Raw genomic sequence first — 23,374 nt, forward strand, 5'->3', positions numbered from 1 at the left:
CAACAAAGAGGAAAAACAACAGCTCTCAAAAGAAACCAGCATGGCTCTATAAAGAACTCTCTGACAAATTGAAAGATAAAAAGGACAAGTATAGAAAGTGGAAAGAGGGGAACATAACTAAGTTAGAATATCAGCAAATAGCCCGAGCCTGCAAAGATGAAGTGAAGAAAGCCAAGGCTCAAAATGAACTAAGGCTTGCGACCAAAGTCAAAAATAACAAAAAAAAGCTTCTTTCAACATGTAAAAAACAAGAAAAAAGTGAAGGAAAGATTGGTCCATTAGTGGGTGGAAGTGGCAAGAAGGTGACAAGCAACAGGGAGAAAGCAGAACTATTTAACTCATTTTTTGCATCTGTCTTTACACAAAGGGAAAAAACAGACCAACCTATCAAAAATAGTGCCACAAAAAACAAAATAGAAACACAAGTTAAGATAGGCAAGAAAATGGTAAGTGAGCACCGGTCCAGCCTAGATGAGTTCAAATCGCCAGGACCAGATGGATTATACCCCAAGGTTCTCAAGGAACTGGCAGATGTGATATCGGAACCACTGAACTATATTTTTCAAAGATCCTGGAACACAGGGGAACTACCAGAGGACTGGAAAAGAGCTGATGTAGTTGCCATCCTCAAAAAAGGAAAAAAAATGGATCCAGGAAATTACAGACCTATCAGAACCCCAATATGATACCTGGGAAGATCCTGAAAAAGATAATCAAACAACGAATCAACGAACACCTAGAGGCAAACAAAGTCATTACTAAAAGCCAACATGGGTTTGTCAAAATAGATCATGCCAGACAAATCTTATTGCATTCTTTGACCAAGTGACAAAATTAGTGGATCAGAGGAATGCTGTGGACATAATTTACTTGGACTTCAGTAAGGCATTTGATAAAGTAGATCACAACCTACTACTTGACAAGATAGAAAAATGGGGGGTAGACAGAACCACCACCAGATGGATCCGTAGCTGGCTGACCGGCCGTACTCAGCGAGTGGTCCTCAATGGAACTGCATCTATATGGAGGGAAGTGTGTAGTGGGGTGCCCCAGGGCTCTGTTCTGGACCCAGTGCTCTTCAACATCTTCATCAACGATTTGGACGAAGGGATAGATGGGAAACTCATCAAATTTGTAGACGACACCAAGCTGGCAGGAATAACCAACACTCCAGAAGACAGGCTTAAGATACAGAAGGATCTGGACAGACTTGAACATTGGGCACTAACTAACAAAATGAAATTAAATGGTGAAAAAAGCAAGGTTCTACATTTAGGCAAGAAAAAACAAATGCACAAGTACAGCATAGGTGGCACCATGCTCAATAGCAGTAACTGTGAGAGGGACCTCGGTGTCTTAGTAGACAATCACCTATATATGAGCCAGCAGTGTGCTGCAGCTGCCAAAAAAGGCCAACACAGTGCTAGGCTGCATTAACAGAGGGATAGAATCAAGATCATGTGAAGTATTAATACCACTCTACAATGCCTTGGTAAGGCCACACTTGGAATACTGCATCCAGTTTTGGTCACCACGATGTAAAAAAGATGTTGAGACTCTAGAAAGAGTACAGAGAAGAGCAACAAAGATGATTAGGGGACTGGAGGCTAAAACATATAAGGAACGGTTGCTAGAATTGGGTATGTCTAGTTTAACGAAGAGAAGGACAAGGGGGGACATGATAGCAGTATTCCAATATCTCAGGGGCTGCCATAAAGAAGAGGGAATTAAGCTATTTTCCAAAGCACCTGAAGGCAGGACAAGAAGCAATGGATGGAAACTAATCAAGGAGAGAAGCAACCTAGAACTAAGGAGAAACTTCCTGACAGTGAGAAAAATTAATCAGTGGAACAGCTGCCTCCAGAAGCAGTAAATGCTCCAACACTGGAAGTTTTTAAGAAGAGACTGGACAGCCATTTGTCCAAAATGGTGTAGGGTTTCCTGCCTGAGCAAGGGGTTGGACTAGATGACCTCCAAGGTCCCTTCCAACTTTACTACTATTATTATTACTTTTAGGGAGGGGGTGGAGTCTGCTCCTCCCCCTGTATACAAGTGGCACTTTAAGCTACTTTGCAATTCAAAAATAAACTCTCAACACTGTAAAGCTGTCTGAAACCTAATAGAATCTTGGGAAGCTTGTTCTTTTTATGGACACCTTTTTTCTGCTTTAAGTTGAAAAGCCACTGCAATTTTACTTGTTACTTTTAAAATCCTACAAACTTTTTTTCCCCTCTGGACTTCTTTCTTTTTTTTCTACCTAAGTGCTGGGAACAGATACATTGTATCCCCTTGTGGTTACATTTTAAAACTTTTTCTTTTTTTTTTCTTTGTCTGGTGCTTATTCAAACTAGAAGCTTGGCTGTATTCCCAGACATGCTTATCTAAGACCTTGAAGCTTGTTGAAAAAGAAGGCTTTTCTCTGGTTTGATTTGGCTGTACAACACAGACTATTCCTTTTAGATACATGATATTTTGAGCCATCTCTCTCCTTGGATTATAAACATTCTGCCAAGAAGAACTGAATACTAAGGAACTTTTTCTCTTCTTTTTTTTCCTTTTCTTTTTTTACCCCCTGTCTTTGAACAGAACCTGGTAGATTATAAATTGGATATTTTTGTCATTTGCTCTTTTGTTTTTTCCTATTTCCTTTTTTTCCTTTTTCTCTTTCTTTGAACCTCCTTTTGAATATTCCTTTTTAGTGGGAGAGTTTTTCTCCTCTCCTTTTTTACTACCATTGTTTTTATTCCTTTTTTCTTTTTCTTTTCCCTGTTGCCATTTTTTAGCTTTTTGGGAACTATTTTTTCCTCTTCAATTTTTTTTGTGGTTTTTTCTCCTAGCAATATGAGCTTACTGGATTACAATTGGCCATTGGGCCACCTGGTGGATTACAATATAAGACATTAACTCAAAGATGAGCACTTCAAACTTGAATAAACGTGGGAGAAAAGGATCCTCTGCTCCTGCCTCAACTTCTGCGAATCCAGTCTACCAAAAATCAATCACAACAGTGTTACAGCAAGAAAAAAATGGATGCACAATAAAAGGATACCCAGGCAATATTACAGGCAATTGTATCCCAGGCTACGAAGATTTGAAAAATGATCTTGATAAAATAAATCAAAGAATTGAAAGCTTCCAACAGGTGATTACAGATAATCAACAAAGGATCAAAAAAATAGAAGACAAATCAGTGGAAGTTGACCAGAAATTAGAATGCTTAAAAGATGAGAATCAAAAATTGGCCCAAACAAATGTGGAAATGGAAAATACTCTGGTGGTGATAGAGATGGAAAGAGCATCATACTTTTTAAGATTTCAAAACATAATAGAAGATAAGGATGAGAACCTTTTAAACTTAATAACTGAGCTACTCGCAGATTTCTTAGGAATGGGAAAGGCTCAAATGGAAGGAAAATTAGACAAGGTCTTTAGAGTCAATTCGAGCTATGCCAGAAGAAACAGAGTCCCCAGGGAAGTTCATGTTAGATTTTTTAAAAGATCCACACGAGATGAGATTTTGAGAAAAGTAAGAGATCAACCACTAAAATACAAAGAAAAAGAAGTAGCAGTGCTCAAGCAAATTCCAAGAAGGATAAGGGAGGCTCGAAGAGATTATCCATTTTTAACCAGGAAATTGCTTGATAAAAAAGTGAACTTTAGATGGTTGGTCCCAGAAGGGATCTTAATTTACTGGGATTCGAAAAGATACAGATTGGACACCTCACTCCAAGCAGCGGAATTTTTTGATGACCACAGAGCCTTTTTGGAAAAATGGGATCCTGAACTTAAGAAGCAAGAGGAAACAGTTGCTGCAGGAGTGCCTAGAGGAGGAAGAAGTTAAAAAGACTTACCCAGAGGAAGGAGCAAGACTAAGAGACCAGAGACAGATAAGATCACCTAGAAGATCGAGATCTAGATATAACTGAAGTCATGGAGGAGATCGGAATTTTATCAGTAAGTATAAATGGACTGAATTCTCCCTCAAAAAGGAGAAAAACTTTTACAAGAAAGACTACAAAAGTTAAAAATGGACCTAATTTGCCTTCAAGAGTCACATATTAAGAGACAGCATTTCAGAATTTTAGAACAACCGAAACTTTACACTTGCACCCCAAAAGAAAAGAGGTATAGCCCTTTATATAAAAGAAAAGATGAATCCTAAACAAGTCTGTGCAGATGAAGAGGGGAGAATACTAATGGTGGAAAAAAACAGATGCAACTCGGGACTACAAAAGCCATAAACAAGGGAGAAAAGGAGGAAATACTCTACCCAAAGCCTTTTTAAAAATGAAAGAAGAATTGTCTATTCAAGATATATGGAGAGAGAGGAATCCAGAAAAATCACAATACACATATTACTCAAATAGACATCATGGTCTAGAATCAATATGATATAGACATCTTATGATTTGAAAATGATAATACAAGAGGTTGAGATAGAAACTAATGTTTGGGCAGACCACAACCCAATAAAAATGATTTGGAAAGAACCAAGAAAAAATTAAGATGGTCTCTGACAAACCTTCTAATGGGCCTTTGTGATTAAAGAAGGCTCTTTTGACCATTGTAACCTGGAGGAGGGAACTAGACATAAAGCCATATGGGACTTAATTCTAACTAATAGAAAAGAAGTGATAGAGGGAGTTGAAGTTGCTGGAATCTTAGGCAAAAGTGACCATGTCCTGCTGGAATTTAATATAACGCAAACATTAGTAACAGAAAACAATCCAACCAGTGTCTTGAACTTCAAAAGAGCTGACTTTAACAAACTCAGAGAGAACCTAGGAAAGATCCCATGAATGAAAATCCTAAAAAACAACCCAAGAAGCATGGGAAACTCTGAAAAATATGATCATAAAAGTCCAGACCAGCACAATACCACTGAAAAAGAAAAACAAGAAATTTGAGAAGAAACCAGCATGGCTGCACAAAGATCTCTCTGATAATCTGAAAGACAAAAAGGACAAATACAAAAAATGGAAAGAGGAGCACATAACTAAGGCCAATTATCAGCAGCTAGAACATGCAAAGATGAAGTCGGGAAAGCAAAGGCTCAGAACAAACAAAGACTTGCAACAGAAATCAAGGATAATAAAAAAGTTTGTTCCAACATATTAATAACAAGAAAAAAGCCAAGGAAACTATAGGTCGACTAAAGAGAGAAGATGGCATAGAAATAACAGGAGCAGGGAGAAAGCAGAGCTGCTTAACTCATACTTTGCATCAGTCTTCACACAAAAAGAAACTATAGTCCAACATACCAAAAAAACACACTGCAAAAAACAAATTAGAAACAAAAATTAAAATAAGCAGGAAAATGGTAAGAGAACACCTATCCAACCTTGATGAATATAAATCACTGAGGTCTGACAGATTATATCCCAGAGTTCTGAAGGAGCTGGCAGATGTTATCTCAAAACCATTGCACCACATCTTTCAAAAATCCTGGAGCACCAAGGAAATACCTGAGGATTGGAAAAGGGCTGATGTGGTTCCCATCTTCAAGAAAGGAAAAAAAAAAAAAAACCCAGGAAACTACAGACCAATCAGTTTAACATCAAAACCTGGGAAGATCCTAGAAAAGATGATAAAAAAGAGACCTGCAAACAACTAGAAGTAAATAAATGTTATAACTAATAGCCAGCATGGATTTATTCAAAACAGATCATGCTGTAAGATCATGCTTAGCCTCACAACTGACCCAGTGTTACTTAGGAATTTAAAAGAGCCAAAGAAACTCCTGAGCCGAAGTTTCAGCAAGCAAACAACTTTTATTTTGATCAAAACAGAGTTGGGTTTACTCCTCCTCTTTCGTGGCTGCTTAAAAGGGATGAAGGCACACACAGAAAAGATTTCTTTCACTTTTTATACCCCTTCAGAACAAAGAGACTTGAGTCTCCATACTAGGAGTAAAAAGGTACAGAAAAACAAATTCCAAGATGGTGACTCATACACATCAATCCAGGCTAGCTCCCCCTCCCTATTTCCTGAACCATTGAATTTCACCTTGTTCCTTTCATGTAAGCAATCACCTGTACCTAGAGCATGAAACATTTGCTTTTATATAACTAATTTCCCAATATAAGACACCTACAAAGCTGCTTGCACATAAACAAAGATATATATAAAATGATTACAAAGTATCACTACTAATATCAACATTACTAATATCAAGCTTAAGCATAATAAAATCAAAAGCATAATAAAATCCCTTCAATCCTCCCTTTTTTAATATAAAAGCTAAATAGGCTTAGGGACTCTTGAAGAGAGGAGTGTAGTCAGAAGATAAAGGTATTAAAATCAGTTCTTTAGCTGGTTTATCATTATAGATAGGAGTGGCAACAAAAGTTAGTCCAGATATAGTGGATCTAACAATTCTCTGAACAAGCGGGATAAGGCATGGTAAAAACAACAACCCTCCCAAGACCAAAACCATAATGAACAATATCCTTTTCCAAATATCAGATATTCCCGAACACCATCCTCCAACATCCAATGCTCCTGTCCATGTTTGGACAGGGACATGAGGCAACATTCGCATTCTGCCAGTGATTTCTTTGACATATTCCTTATATGTAATGTTGGACTGGGGCCTAATAATGCAATTTAGGGCCACAATGAAAAGGACCATTTGGTTGGTCCTTTTCTTTCCAGGTCAAATTTAAAATGAGAAGTGATGTTCTCCAATTGAATCTCTTGAGCTTCACATTTAAAAATGAAACAATTCTTTTGGGCCAGATCAATAAAAAGATTCTTTGATACTGAGGGAATTTCAATTGTGATTTCCAGTTCATGAAAATCAACTTGAACCTATATTTGTAGCTAGTCCAAATGATGCTGAGAAATCTGTTGGTCTGGTTATCTCAAAGCACACCAGGTTGCAGGAATCCTTTGATTGTGCCAGGTTGGATAGGGTGTACAAACATATTTGATGTTAAATGAGTAGGCCTGTCTCCACACTTAGTCCATTTAGCTTGATTATAGTCAATAGTTTTACATGCAGCAAAGAAAATTCTGGCACTTGTCCATAAGTCTTGTGTTATTTTTCCCCAAAAGGTAATGTCTATATGTCCCTCCATATGTCCAGATTTGAAGTTATTGGTAAAGCTTTACTGTATTGACAGGAGCATAACAACTGACCCTATTGCCCCTTTACAAGTGAAATACATAGTCTTGTTATAAACACAACTCCCTTTTGTTCTTTAAAGTATTGAGCCCATAGTCCTTCCTTCTACCAAAGAAGGTACAAGGGAAACAACAGTAGCAGAATAAAAATATTGCAATACATAGTCCAGGTTCCAAGAACATGATTTCCAGGGTAGTCCAATCCATTGAGGTTTTTTCTCCTACTTAGATGGAAACAGTTCAACAGATGAGGCAGGTTGAAATTTCATTTTCAGGCCATCCAGCTGCAGAGCTTGTCACTGGAGAGGGAATGATGGGACTTTCCATGGACTCATGCCTTGATTCCTTAAATCAGGAGGACTTGGCATGGTTGGGACCACTCAGGACTGGTATTTCTAGGTGACAGTTCTTTTCACCTGAATCCACTCTCCAGGAACAACAATGATCAGAGACAGGTGGTAGGGCAGCCTGGACCTGTACTGAGATAGAAGACAAAACCTACGTCAGATTACGCAAATACTGAGTAACTTTCTTCTCTTCTTCATTGACATTCTTAAACCTTCATGTAACAAAAGCCTCCCATACATCATTTCAAGGGACAAAAACAGCTTTCCAGTTGAGGCCTATATTGAAATGGCCTCACCACTAAATGTTGTAGAGCTTTTTATTCACTTGTTTACATATCACATGTTCATCACAGATTTGTTTAACTAAAGTATAAATACAACCATCCTGTTTTCAACCATCCCTTGAGCCCCCCTTTAGTGGCTGGTTCTGTGTCCTATCTATTGCTTTTCTTTCTTATTTCTTTTCAACATATGTCTCCCATCTTGCAACATTCACTTCAAACCAACTTAAAAGCAACTTTCCTGCTTCTTCCTTCTATTATCCATTTCTTCCCTTCCCTTCCACCAGTTCTTTCTTTTCTTCTTTCACAAGTACATCTTCCTTCAACTTTACATGAGCCAACTCTTTCCCTTTTACTATTAATCAATCCTCTTACTTTTCTCTTCTCCAAAAGTATTCAAGACTCCATAAGCATACTTGGAGTCAATGTATATATTCTCTTTCTCCCTTATTAACCAACCTCAGAGGCTGCCGTAAGGCATAAAGTCATCTATGAACAAGTGTTTACCACCTTTCGGCTATCTGATTTAAAATTATCCACACACTTGATAAAAAATGCTAACTCCCAAAACTTCCCAAATGTCAATTTTAGACAAAAATGCCACTAGCTGCCTCTTTTCCCCCACTTCTGGGTCAACCCCCTCCCCAAGCCATTCCTTTGTCTGTATTTACAAATTAAAAGGGAGGGGAACATTTATGGTTGCTTCCAAAAAATTTTCCCAGCAATTTCAAAAGACAGTGGGGAAGGAATACTGAACCTGCCAAACCAATCTTATTTCATTCTTTGACAAAGTGACTAAACTAATAGACCAATGAAATACTGTGGACGTAGTCTACTTAGATTGGGCATGACCTGGCTTAAAAACAGTAACTGTGAGAGGGACCTTGGAGTCCTAGTGGACGATCACTTAACCATGAGCCAACAGTGTGTAGCAACAGCCAAAATACTAATACAATCCTGGATTATATAAACAGAGGCATATAATCAAGATCACACAAGTTATTAGTACCGCTTTATAAAACCCTAGTAAGACCACACCTGGAATACCCAATCAGCTTTAGTAACCATATCACAAAAAAAATGTTGAGAGTTTGGAGAAAATTCAGAGAAGAGCAACTAAGATGATCAAAGGTCTGGAGACTAAAACATATGAAGAACAGCTGCAGGACTTGGGTTTAGCTAGTCCAAAGAAAAGAAGAAATAGGGGAGACATAATAGCAGTATTTCAGTATTTGAGGGGCTGCCACAAAGAAGAGGGGGTCACGTTATTCACCAAAGCACCAGAGGGCAGGACAAGAAACAATGATTGGAAACTGATCACAGAGAGAAGCAATCTGGAATGAAGAAGAAACTTCCTGACATTGAGGACAATTAACCAGTGGAATAGCTTGCCTCCAGAAATTGTAGGTGCTCCATCACTGGAAATTTTTAAGAAGAAGCTAGACAATCACTTGTCTGAGATGGTATAGATTCTCCTGCTTGAGCAGGGGGCTGGACTAGAAGACCTCCAAGGTCCCTTCCAGCTCTATTCTATTCTACTTTTCTAAATAAAACAATTTCTGTATTGGATTTTGGCAGGATGTTTGTACAGGGAGGGAAATGACAGTTGGGTTGGTGTTCTTTCAATCATTCTTCATTCTTTCAATCATTCTTGTAGTGCTCGAATTGGGCACCTGGGAAAGGAATAGAATGTTTTGTGTTGTGTTCAGTGAAGGACCCACTTTATGCAAAATAATACTGACACTTAGGATTGAAATTCAAATAGAGTTGCACATGTAGCACTATCTCTGAAAGGGCTGCAAAAGTCCAGCTTGGGGTTTTTCAGTTCATAGTCACTGATCCAGCATCTCAGGATCTCCTGTTCTGACTGTTTGCCTAGTCATCTCTACTCGCCTGGCTCAGTTCATCTCCATAATCCTTTGGTGTACCTGACAGCCCCTCTGGTCACTGGGTCACTCTCTCACCTGAACTGGCTCTCCTCTGCAGTCTCCTAGTATGTCTGTTGACTCCTTGGGCTGATGGCTTGCTCTCACACTGCTCTCTCTCTCTGACTTAGCTTCTCTCTCTCTCTCTCTCTCTCTCTCTCTCTCTCTCTCTCTCAGTCAGTGTTGCCCCCTTTCTCTCTCTTTGGATCACTTCACTCCTGCTCTCTCTCTCTCTCTCTCTCATTTTCTCTCTCTCTCTCTCTCTCTCTCTCTCTCTCTTTCCCTCCCTCCCTCCCTCCCTCCCTCCCTCCCTCCCTCCCTCCCTTTCTCTCTGTCTAACCCCTACTGCCTCCCACACAGCCCACTAAGCAGTTCTCTTTCCACTGTTGCACTGATCAGTGTGATTGTGAGGCCGGCGCGATTTGGGTCATCACTGCTGCTCTCCAAGCTGCCCAGTGGGAACCCCAGGATTCCCCCCCACTGCCCAGCTGATCACAGGGGCTCTCTGACCCACCCAGCTGATTGCACTGATCAGTGCTGCTCTCTCCATTACCCCTGCTACACACAAATCAGATTCATTGCCATTTTTCATACCTTTATTGTTTTTTTTTTTTGTTTGTTTAAAAACAGGTGACATTAATAGGCATTGGAATGTTATTTTGAACCAAAACATTTTTTTTCTTTCCTTCAATAAGGTCTGATTCTCAGGGACTGTCTGGATAAGTCCCTGAAGTTTTCTTGGCAGGGTTTTTCAGACATGGTTTGCTATTGCTTCCTTCCTGGGGCTGAGAGAAAGTGACTGGCCCAAGATCATCCAGCTGACTCTAGACCTAAGGTGGGAATGGAATTCACAGTCTCCCAGTTTCTAGCCTGATGCTTAATCAGTATATCAAACTTTTGTAGAGGTGATTGTTAAGTGATTTTAATGAAATTGAATGCCAATATTATGTCATTTGCAAATCAAATTTAGTATATGCACATGTAGATGTGCATGATTCCTTTATCCAAATGAGAAGACAAAAAGGGATACAGTATTTGCAATTCCCCAAAGAATGAGAAAGCTTTTTCCGGGTCTTCCTTTTTCTAATTTGGTGATGATGCTGTAATGACATTCAGTTATTTCCCAAGTTATGATGTTAGGTATGTTAAGTTTGTCAGAGTCACAAAGCACCCTTTTAAAAATTCATTTTCCACTAAAAGTTTGTATGAGTTACATTATTTTTAGTTTATTGGCAAATTGCTGCAATAATTTTATTAAACAAAATGTTTCTGGAAAGGGCTTCCGGTTCCGGTTCACGGCGTCACTAGTCGCACGGGGAGACTTCTCGTCGGCTAGGTTTCCCTCCATCAGTGGACCCTTATACGGGTCCAAAGTTGCCCTGGAGGGTGCAACTTCTATTGAGGAGGCTGCGGTCTGGCTTTGGAGGAGCGGCGGCTCCTCCAGCTGTCCGGACAAAACTCTGAGGACTGACGGAGAAGAAGATTGGCCAGTAAAATGGCCGATTGCCCTGCTGCTTCAGACTGTAAGTCGAAGAACATCTAAGCTTTTAATGCCCCTGTGGTGAATCCAGGTGAGAATTTTTTCTTATTTTTCTCTCTTTTCTGTTTTTTTTTTTTTTTTGAGTGTGTGCCTGTAAAGAGCTTTTGAAATTATTTCCCGGGGTTGGAAAGGCGGCTTCTGCTTTTTTACAGGAAGAAATGCACTTTATAAATACTGAAAGGCTATAATCTATTTTTATTGGGACACTAAAAAGGAAAAAAAAGGGAAAAGGTTTCTCTCTCCTTCCTTTTTAAGAAATCTACTATATATATATATATATATATATATATATATATATATATATATATATATATATATATATATATATATAGTAAAGAAATAAAATGAACACCAGGGTAATAAAAACTGTAAAAGTTTTTAATTAATTAAAACTATAAAAGTTTAATTAAAAGCGCCAAGCTTTCGCCGTCACCTGCCGGCATCTTCAGGGCTAGCGCGCCAGTGAATGAGGAAGTCCTTTATAGGCATGTCAAGGTTTGCGCCCGGCTCCTTGACCTTGTTATCGGGCCTGATTGATTCAATTGCGTACGGTTAACCTGTTTTTCCTTTCTCTTTTTGGTTGCATTTCTATCTTCATCCATCCTTATTTCTCTCAACCTTGGGGTGGTTGGGTGGCAACTCCAGTTGTTTCGGTTGTCTTTGCATTCTAATCCCCCCCCAGGTTCAGGTGGTAGTGCACATTCCACGTTCCTTTTTATTACCCTGGTGTTCATTTTATTTCTTTACTATGTATACTCCCAGGGTTCATATTTTTAACCTTTTTAACCATATATATATATATATATATATATATATATATATATATATATATATATGTGTGTGTGTGTGTGTGTGTGTGTGTGTGTGTGTGTGTGTGTGTGTGTAGGTCTTTGGTTGTTCGGGTTTTCTCCCGCGTAAAATTGGAAGTGTCTTGGCGACGTTTCGACGAAGTCCCATTCGTCATCTTCAGGCTGGTGTTTTCAGCTTCGTGCTTCGAGCAGCAATGTGTGGTCTTAGCTGTTTCTTCCTTTTAACTGCCAGTGGGGGTATGAACTGATTGGGTGGGAGCTTGGCTGTGTTCTGATTGGGTGGAGGTGTGTTCTGATTGGTTAGGGGCTTGGCTGTGCTCTGATTGGCTGGGGGGTTGGCTGTGCTCTGATTGGCTGGGGGAGTGTTCTGTTTGGTTGTGCTCAGGTTAGTCTGAGTTGCAGGGGGGTTTAAGATTTTGGGCTGCCTTGCTATTTTTTGGCTTCGTTCGTGGTCGTGCCTCATCTTCATGGAGGGTGTCAGTTTGCTTCATGTATGGATTGGAGGGGTTTAAAGTGGCTAATGATGCAGCTGTGGTCTGGCTTCTGGTTTGTGGTCGTGCCTCATCATCGGTGTGGCTTTGGGTTTGCATTTTGCGTGGATGTGTGGTGGTGACATCCTGTGTGGTTTTTGTGAGTGTGGGTCTGGTATCATATTTTGTGTTAGGGAGTCGTTTGTCAATAAGGGCGGGTTTCCAAATGGCTGGTAGGCGGGAGGTATCATCTCACTTGTTCATGCTGTGTGGGCGTTTTTCTATCTCGATGGCTTCTCTGATTATTCTGTTATTAAAATGTTCACTTTTGGCAATGGTTCTGGTATTTTTAAAGTCAATTTCATGTTTTGTGGCTTTAAGGTATTGGACCAGAGAAGATGTTGGTTCCTCTTTTTTGACTGAGTTCTTATGTTCTTCAATGCGTGCACTTATTCTTCTGTTGGTTTGTCCGATGTATGTGGTGGGACAAGTGGTGCATGGGATTTCGTATACTCCTTGATTTTCTAATGCAATGATACCAGACCCACATGCACACACACACACACACACACACACACACATATGTAGGTCTTTGGTTATTTTTCCCACATAAAATTGGAAGTGTCTTGGTGATGTTTCGACGAAGTCCCATTCGTCTTCAGGCTGGTGTTTTCAGCTTCGTGCTTCGAGGAGCAATGTGTGGTCTTAGCTGTTTCTTCCTTTTAACTGCCAGTGGGGGTATGAACTGATTGGGTGGGAGCTTGGCTGTGTTCTGATTGGGTGGAGGTGTGTTCTGATTGGTTAGGGGCTTGGCTGTGCTCTGATTGGCTGGGGTTGGCTGTGCTCTGATTGGCTGGGGTGTTGGCTCTGATTCACTGGGGGAATGTTTTGTTTGGGTGGGGGCTTTGTTGTGCTCAGGTTAGTCTGAGTTGCAGGGAGGTTTAAGATGGTGGGCTGCCTTGCTATTTTTTGGCTTCGCGTTCGTGGTCGTGCCTCATCTTCATGGTGGGTGTCAGTTTGCTTCATGTATGAATTGGAGGGGTTTAAAGTGGCTAATGATGCAGCTGTGGTCTGGCTTCTGGTTTGTGGTCATGCCTCATCATCAGTGTGGCTTTGGGTTTGCTTTTTGCATGGATGTGTGGTGGTGACATCCTGTGTGGTTTTTGTGAGTGTGGGTCTGGTATCATTTTTTGTGTTAGGGAGTTGTTTGTCAATAAGGGCGGGTTTCCAAATGGTTGGTAGGCGGGAGGTATCATCTTGTTTGTTCATGCTGTGTGGGCATTTTTCTATCTCGATGGCTTCTCTGATTATTCTGTTATTAAAATGTTCAGTTTTGGCGATGGTTCTGGTATTTTTAAAGTCAATTTCATGTCCTGTGGCTTTAAGGTGCTGGACCAGGGAAGATGTTGGTTCCTCTTTTTTGACTGAGTTCTTATGTTCTTCAATGCGTGCACTTATTCTTCTGTTGGTTTGTCCGATGTATGTGTTGGGACAAGCAGTGCATGGGATTTCATATACTCCTTGATTTTCTAACTCAATTTTGTCTTTGGGGTTTCTTAGGATGGTGGATATTTTTCTGTTTGTGCAGAATGCTGTTTTGATGTTGTGTTTATGGAGGATCTTGCTGATTCTGTCTGTGGTGCCTTTTATGTATGGGAGGAGGGCTTTGCCGTTTTCTTGTTCTCTGTCTTGGATTTTAGTGGGGGTTTCTTTTTGGATTAGGTTTGTAATCTTATTTCTTTGGAATCCATTGGATGTTAGTACATTGGTGAGAGTGTGTAGTTCGGTTTTTAGGTGTTGTTCGTCAGCTAAGCGTTTTGTTCTGAAGACGAGTGTCTTGGCTACAGAGTTGATCTGTGCTGGGTGGTGGTGTGAGAGAGAGTGCAGATAGCGGTTTGTGTGTGTTTTCTTCTGGTAGATGGTGTGTCCTAGGGAGCCATTGGATTTCTTGTACAAGAAATTGTTCTCCAGCAATTTAGACAACCAGAAGAAGCAAAGACTAAGACTTCAAAATACAAAGCAACTATATCGCAAAGAGAATAGAAAAAGACGTTTACTGCAGAGGAAGAGATCTATATTCTCTCAAAGATTATCACAAGTAATAAGAATTGACCTATTGGTTGATAGAGAAAAAAGATGCTTACTACAGAGAAAGGGATATACATTTGCTCAAAGATTCCTACAAGCATCGAGAATGGACTTACTGGTTGAAAGGGAAGCGTCCTTATGGAAGTCGGTGTGGCAGAGAAAGAAACCCAGAATTAGACTCAAAAACAAATTTAAAAACATTTAATGGAGCAAAAGGCAATGTTGATATTATGGACTGTTTTAAGGATAATGATTTAGAGCTGAAAAAGTGCAATTATACACATGCGTGTTTAAATTGTTAATCTTTAAAAGTCAATGTTGACTTCATGGATTGTTTTAAGGATAATGAACATGGAAAAATGCAATTATATACATGTGTGTTTAAGTTAGTAAAAACTACAATGGATTTAAAGGCAATGTTGGTTTTATGGATTGTTTTAAGGATAATGATTTAGATTTAGAAGTAAGAAATCTACAATTATATATATATATGTGTGTTTAATTTAGTTTGATGACTTTTTTGTTTTATGGAAATTTGATATGGAATTGTGAAAGTTAAATGTGGAGTGAAAAAAGAAACTTGGCTTTATAGAGACTAAGAATGTACTCCTTGGAATAATAGATTGATTTAGACTGGAATTTTTGAAATGCTTAATTAATTAGGAGACTTTTGTGCATAATAATACATTTTTTTATTAACAAAGTTTTTATTTTCCATTTATTCATACAAAATACAATTAACCATTGGCACCGCCTGCCCATTCCCCCCAGGCTGCGTCCACCCTCTCTAAACCTTCCCTACTTCCCTCCTCTTTCTCTCCTCCCCTCCTACTCTCTTCCCCTCCCCATCTCCTCTAACCGTCCTACTTCCTCCCTGCTCCTTCCTCCCCTCTCATCCCTCTCACACACATGAATGCAGCATAGGGGAAATGCCCAAGCATTTGCCATAACTATATTATCATTACCCACCCACTCACCCACCCACCCACCCTCAACCCTCCCCCCTTACTTCCCAGAGCAGAATACAGGGTTATTAATAAGAAGGTTAATAATAATAAAAAAAGGAGTGTTCCCTCGGAGCTCTTGCTGATCTCCGCCTCCCAGCTGTTTTTGCTTCCTCGGAAGCAAAAGAAACCGCCGCTTCTATCTCCGTGTTTACAGCATTTTGGTGAGTAATTTTTAAACGGACGGAGCAGTTTAAAGGATTTTTTGTTATATTTTAGGTGTTTATTTTTTTTATCTTTTGATTTTTACTATTTTTCCTCCTTTTCTTTGTTATACTAGTGAAAGGACTTAAGATGGCGTTTTGAAAGTGTCGGAGTTTTTTTTTCCTTTCTCTTTTGTTTTACTTTCCCTTTTTAAGGATTGTTTTTTGCTTTTGCTTTTGCTTTTGGCTTAGAATTTTTTTTTTTTGAATTGTTTGCTCTTTTACTACTTATTCTTGGGATTTATTCTGGACTTTTAATGATTATAGTTTGTCTCTTTTTAAAAATTCTTTTTTTCTTTTTTTCCTCCTCCCTTTTTGGCTGGAGGGGAAAGGGAAGTGACAATTGTGCTTTTTAAAATGGCTTCAAAGAGGCAGCAGCCTTCCTCAATACCCAAGGTTATTTCTTCTCCTATAACTTCCACTGCACAGCTACAACAACAATCTAAACATGCACCACCGGCTCAGCCACCACCCTCCCCTCCTTTACCTGGACTTTCAGTGCAAGAGGTTAGAGGTATAATGGGAGAGATTGTAGTTCAAATGAGAGAGGAAATGACTCAATTTGTTTCACAGATTAAATCAGAAATTAAATCTGATCTCAAAGAAGAGATAACGGGGATAAAGTCTAAATTGCAAGAAAATAATAATGAATTACGACAAGATATACTGGCAGCTGTTTCAGGTTTGGCTACTGTGGTGGTTAAGCTCGATGCAAGGCTTGAGGAAGTGGAAGACAAAGTTGACTCTTTAGATGACAAAATTCAAGACGTGGAAAGGAAGGTGGACTCCTCACAAGAAGATATTTTGATGTTTCAGTACAGACAGATGGAGTATGCTCTGAGGATTAGAGGCCTCAAGGAAGATATGAATCAAGATTTGATGGAGGTGGTTCTTAGTGATCTGGCGCTGGCTTTGGATATGGATAAAGGAGAATTACAGAGAGAAGTAGAAAAAATTTATAGACTCAACTCCTGGATTGCTAAGCAGAAGAATTTGCCCAGAGATGTGGTGATTTACTTTACAAAGAAGTCCCTGCGGAATGAGATTATACAAGCTTTTTACAACAAAAGATTTCAGATTGCCGCCCAAGATGTCATCATTCTAAAGGAAATCCCATCTAAAATCTTAAGAAGTAGGAAAGACTTTGCTTTTTTAACCAATGAGCTTAAAGCTAGATCGATGCCATTCAGATGGGAAATTCCGATGGGTATCGTTTTGAGCCATGCTGGGACACGTTACAGATTGAACACAGTTGACAAAGCTAGAGATTTCTATACTTCGGTCCTGAGTGCAGGCTCAACTTCATCTGGTCGGAAATCTTTGAGTGCTAAGGAACCTGAGCAGCAATCTGAGGCACTAGATTTGGTTTCCGCAGGGATGATAGAAGTGGCAAAGCAACGCCAAACGGAGGCTAAAGAGCAGAGGATGACTCGTGCAGCTTATAAGCGTAAAGAGAAAGAGCAACGTAAAAAAGAGCCCAAAGAGAATTCTCCTGGAAGTCCATCACCGCCGGTGGGAGGAGCAAGACCCAAGAGTTATGCAACACATGCAGCTCTGTCAGAGTTTGATGGTGTCTTCTCCAGGCTGCGTGCCAAGGGAGATGGCAAAGTTTTTGACCTGGAATGTTAATGGATTGAATTCTCCTCAGAAACGGAAAAAAATCTTTTATTATTTGAAGCAACATACCAATGATGTTATTTGTTTACAGGAAACTCATATTCTACTTAAAGATCAGAAATATTTAGTTAATGCTCGTTTGGGATCTCATTTTATATCTCCTGCACCTGGGAAGAAAGGGGGAGTTGTTATATATGTCAAACAAAACCTGCCAGCTTGTCTGGTAGAATCAGATCCCCAGGGGAGATATGTGATGATTGAACTTGGTATTTATGGTAAGAAAGTACTTATAGTTGGACTTTATGCTCCAAATCAACAACAGGAACAATTTTATAAACAGTTACACCAAAAAATAACTTTGCTTGACTATAGATCAGTGGTACTAATGGGTGATTGGAATGGTGTCTTAGACACACAAAGGGATAAGAAAGGTTCCTCTCCTTTTCTTAAACAAGCAAGGCTACCTAAAGCCTTTTTTGATATGAAAGAAGACTGGGAATTAAGGGACTATTGGCGGGAACGTAATCAAGAGGAGAGAGACTTTACTTTTTTTTCTGACAGACACCAATCTTTTTCAAGAATTGACTTTTTCTTGATTACCACGGATTTGTATAATAAAGTAAAGAATGTAAAGATTTTTCCTAGATCACTGACGGATCATAGTCCAGTTTGGATGGAGCTGATTCAAGAGAAAGAGGAAAGAAGATCCTGGAGAGTTAATGAAAATTTGTTTAGACAAGAGAAGAATGTTCAAAAACTAAAGGAGTGTTTAAAGGACTATTTTGCTTTGAATATGTACAAGGGGACTTCAATGTCAATGGTATGGGATGCAGGTAAAGCATTTATGCGCGGTGTTTTGATAAAAATGAATAATTTTTATAAGCGAAATCAGATTCAGAAACGTAGAGAACTTGAAGATGAAATTAAACTAAAAGAAAGGGCTTTGATTCTAAATCCTTCTGATGAAAGTACTAAAGAATCTGTAAAGTTATTAAGGTCACAATTTAATATGTTGATAGCAGATCAAGCTGCAACCAATTTATTATTTATGAAACAAAATACATTTTGTAATGCTAATAAGCCGGGGAGATGGTTGGCTTATCAATTAAGAAAGAAACAGAGACAGAGAATAATAGAGAAAATAAATTATAAGGGTAAACTAGTTTCTCAGAAGGAATTAATTAAAAAATCTTTTTTGGATTATTATCAAAACCTATACAAATCTACTAATGTACAACTGTTAGATATAAATAAATATTTAGCTGAGGCAAGTTTTCCTAAACTGACTGAGGATCAGAAATATGAAATTAATGGTTTAATCACTAAGGAGGAAATCGCCTCAGCAATTCAACAATTGAAATTAGGGAAAGCACCGGGTACGGATGGGTTAACAGCTGTTTATTATAAAGCCTTAATGGAGGAGATGATTCAACCATTAAATGATCTTTTTAATGGTATCCTACAGGGTTTAGAGATTCCTCCTTCATGGCGTAGTGCTTTTATATCATTGATTCCAAAGGAGGATCAAGATCTTACTTTACCAAAAAACTATAGGCCTATATCTCTTTTAAACGTGGATTATAAGATATTTGTAAAAATTTTGGTAAATAGGCTTATGAGGGTGGTGCATCATCTTGTGCATAAAGATCAATCAGGGTTTATAACAGGAAGGTATATGAAAAACAATGTTAGACAAATTATTAATTTACTAGAATACTTAGATAAGAACAACCAAGTTCCTGCAGGGCTCATATTTTTAGATGCTGAAAAAGCATTTGACCAACTGAATTGGCATTTTATGCTAAGAGTAATGGAAGAAATGAATTTTGGTGAAAACATATTACAAGCCCTTAAGGTAATATATCAAAAACAAACAGCACAACTTATTGTTAATGGAGGTTTGTCGGAGGTTTTCACAATAGAGAAAGGTACTAGACAGGGGTGTCCTTTATCGCCATTGTTGTTTGTTTTAACATTGGAAATATTATTGATTAAAATTCGAGAGTCTCAGGAAATTAAAGGAATATATGTTAATAAAAAAGAATATAAGTTGAGAGCTTTTGCGGATGACTTGGTTGTTACTTTGTCGCAACCTGACTATTCTGTAGTAAACTTATTACAGTTGATTCACCATTATGGTTTGGTCTCGGGTTTTAAGATTAATGTAAATAAGACTAAAATTTTACCTAAAAATATGTCGAGTCAGGAGAAGCAGATTTTGGTTAACTCGACGGGTTTTGAGATTGTTAATAAGGTAAAATATTTGGGGGTGATGCTGTCTGTTTCTAATGCAAAATTATTTAAAAACAATTATGAAAGGTTGTGGGTCGGGGTACAGAAAGACTTGAAGAACTGGGAAAAGCTGCAATTATCCCTCATGGGAAGAATTGCAGTGATAAAAATGAATATTCTACCCAAGTTTCTTTTTTTGTTTCAAATGTTACCAATTTTGAAAAATGAGATTAATTTAAATGAGTGGCAGAAGGGTCTCAATAAATTTATTTGGGCAGGGAAAAAACCAAGGGTTAAGTTCAAAATTATGCAAGACTTCCGTGAGAGGGGTGGACTCAAGGTACCAAATTTGAAATTATATTATGATGCGGTGGTTTTAACATTAATTAGTGACTGGGTAAATTTGACAAATTCTGAGATACTTTATCTAGAGGGATGGGATTTACTTTATGGGTGGCATGCCTATTTAATATTTAATAAAAAAATAGATTGGGCTTTTAAATCTCATATTTTAAGAATTTCTTTACTTAGGATTTGGAGAAAATATTATAAAAGTGATTTTAAAGTACCATTATGGGCTATACCTTGGCATGCGATAGAAGGAATAAAAAGAGGGGTTAAAATGGATATGGTGTCTTATAGACAGTTACTTAAATGGGATGGACAAAACTGGCAATTAAAATCACGGGAAGAATTAGCACAAGAAAATTTTACTTATTCTTGGTTCCAATATAGGCAACTACTAGATAGATGGAAGATGGATTGCAAGGTGGGTTTTCTTAGAGAAGATGAAAATCTTATTAAGCAACTGAAGGATCAAAGACAAACCCACATTAAGAGAATTTATGGGGTTTTAGTTGAATTGGACTCAGAAACGGAACTAATTAAAGATTGTATGATTAGATGGGCGCAGAACTTTGGTGAGCCAGTTTCATTGGACACCTGGGAAACTATTTGGGTGAGAAATGTCAAATTTACTCAAGCACAGAATTTAAGGGAGAATTTTTATAAAATGTTTTATAGATGGCACCTTGATCCACAAAAAATGTCTTATATGTACCCTGACGTGCAACCTAAATGCTGGAGATGTGGTTACAAGGAGGCTTCTTATTATCATATTTGGTGGTCATGCAGAGAGATAAAAGCATTTTGGATTAAAATATGGTGGAATATCCAGAGAATTTTTAGAAGGAGGGTAAAATTTACTCCGCAATTATTTTTGTTAGGTATTGTTACAGATTGTGATACAAAGGAGGTTGTATTGATGTTAAATTTGATCACAGCCGCGAGGCTGTTAGTTGGACAATATTGGAAGAAGGAATCTTTGCCTACATTGCAGGAATGGTTTTTTAAAGTAGCTTATCTGGCGGAAATGGCAAAGATTTCGGCTTTCTTAAAGCAACAAACGCAAGAGAAGTTTTTTGCTATCTGGGACAAATGGATAAAATTTATACAATTTAGATTGGGTATACAAAAATATTATATAGCCTTTTCATAAGTTTTATTTTTATATATATTATAGATATCTTTTTTATATATATAAATATAGAGTTTTTAATTTAATTTTTATTTTTTTTTTTATTATTTCTTAAGCCTATATTCTGCTCTGGGAAGCTCAGGGGGGGGGAAGGGAGGGTTTTTGGGAGGGGTGTGGGGTGGGGTTTTTTTTTTTATATGTATTGTTTAATTTTTTTTTCTCTTTTGTATATGTTGTTTTTTGTTCTGTATTGTTCTTGTTTTTTTTGTAAAATTTATAAAACTTTTAATAAAAAAAAAAATAATAAAAAAAGGAAAAAAAGAAAGAAAAAGAAAAAAAAACATCATACTTAACCTTTAACTCCCCTTAAATTGAGACATATAAACAAATCTCTACAACAATTACTATAAAATTTACTCATAAAATAAATGAAACTTTATAGTACCATATTTTTTCTGAATATAATCTATCCATCTTCTCCATACAATAATATATCTTTCTTGTGTATGATCCTTCAAATAAGCAGAAATTTTTGCCATTTCTGCAAAGTTAGAAACTTTAAATATCCATTCTTCTAAAGTAGGCAACGAGTCCTTCTTCCAATAACCTTGCTGCAGTTCATAAATTCAACATTAAAGTAGTTTCTTTGTCATTTAAATCCACAAAGATACCCAATAGGAATAATTGAGGGGTGAACTTTATCTTTCTTTTAAAAATTTGAATGTTCCACCAAATCATAATCCAAAAAGCCTTTCCCTTTTTACAATTCCACCAAACATGAAAATATGTCGCATCCATATTACCACATCTCCAACATTTGGGTTGTAAATTTGGATACATACAAGATAATTTTTTAGGATCTAAATGCCATCTGTAAAACATTTTATAAAAATTTTCCCTCAAATATTGAGCTTGTGTAAATTTAACATTTCTAATCCAAATTATCTCCCATAAGTTCAATGGGATCAGATCCTGGATATTCTGAGCCCATTTAATCATACAGTCTTTAACCAATTCTGTTTCAGAGTCTAATTCTATTAAAGCATTGTAAACTCTTTTTATATGAGCCTGACTCTGATCTTTAATCTGAATAACCAGATTTCCATCTTCTAGTGTTATTCCTTCTTTCTTATCTACAGTCCACCTGTCTACTATTTGTAAATATTGAAACCATGACTGTAGAATATTTTCTTGCCTTAATACATCTAGAGATTTTAAATGCCAATCCGAACCTGACCAAATTAATAATTCTTTATACGAAATTTTATCAAAATTCATCCCCTTAGAAATCCCCTCAATTGCATGTCTAGGAATCCCCCAGATAGGTATTTTATAGTTTAACCTATAATAATACTTTTTCCAAACTCGAAGTAAGGCACTCCTCAAAATATGTAATTTAAAAGCTCGGTCCACTTTCTTATTAAAAATTAAATATGCATGCCAACCATACATTAAATTCCACCCTTCAAGAACAAGAATATCCTTATTTGTTAAATTAAGCCAATCACTTATCCAAGTTAAGGCTGCTGCATCATAGTATAATTTCAAGTTAGATGCTTTAAGTCCTCCTCTTTCTCAGGCATCTTGCAAAATCTTAAACTTAACCCTTGGTTTTTTCCCAGCCCAAATGAATTTATTGATACCCTTCTGCCATTCCTCCAAATTTACATCTTTTTTTAAAATAGGTATCATCTGAAACAAGAAAAGAAACTTTGGTAGAACATTCATTTTTATAGCTGAAATTCTCCCCAACAGTGACAATTGCAGTTTTTTCCAGTCATTTAAATCCTTTTGCACTTTTGCCCACAGTAATTCATAATTATTTTTATACAATTTTCCATCTGAGGCAGTTAAATATACTCCCCAATATTTATCCAAATACTCAGTTAAGTTAATAATTTGTCTAACATTATATTTCATGTATCGCCCTGTTATGAATCCTGATTGATCACTGTGAATCAAATCCTGCATTAATCTAGTTGCCAAAATTTTTGTAAAAATCTTGTAATCTACATTTAATAATGATATCGGCCTATAATTCTTAGGCTCTGTAAGATCTTGATCCTCCTTCGGAATCAATGATATAAATGCTCTTTTACAAGAAGAAGGAACTTGTGCTCCCAGCAAGATACTATTAAAAAGCTCCTTTAATGGCTCCAACATTTCTTCATATAAATTTTTATAATACGTTGACGTCAATCCATCTGTTCCTGGAGACTTTCTCACCTTTAACTGCTTGATAGCTAAGCCAATTTC

The 23,374-nt window shown here is 37.7% G+C and overlaps 1 long non-coding RNA gene across 1 annotated transcript in view; it reads right to left on the reverse strand.

Moving 5' to 3' along the window:
• Positions 1–5,751: 5,751 nt before the first annotated feature.
• The window catches only part of LOC120298408, a 45,678-nt gene continuing 28,055 nt past the window's right edge, over positions 5,752–23,374 (reverse strand). Inside the window, exon 2 of the long non-coding RNA XR_005554070.1 lies at positions 5,752–7,604. This is a non-coding gene — a long non-coding RNA (uncharacterized LOC120298408). The remainder of the gene's footprint in view (positions 7,605–23,374) is intronic.

The sequence above is a fragment of the Crotalus tigris genome, unplaced genomic scaffold (genome assembly GCF_016545835.1).
Source record: "Crotalus tigris isolate CLP2741 ecotype Arizona unplaced genomic scaffold, ASM1654583v1 scf7180000023859.189844, whole genome shotgun sequence".
Classification (NCBI taxonomy): Eukaryota; Metazoa; Chordata; class Lepidosauria; order Squamata; family Viperidae; genus Crotalus; species Crotalus tigris.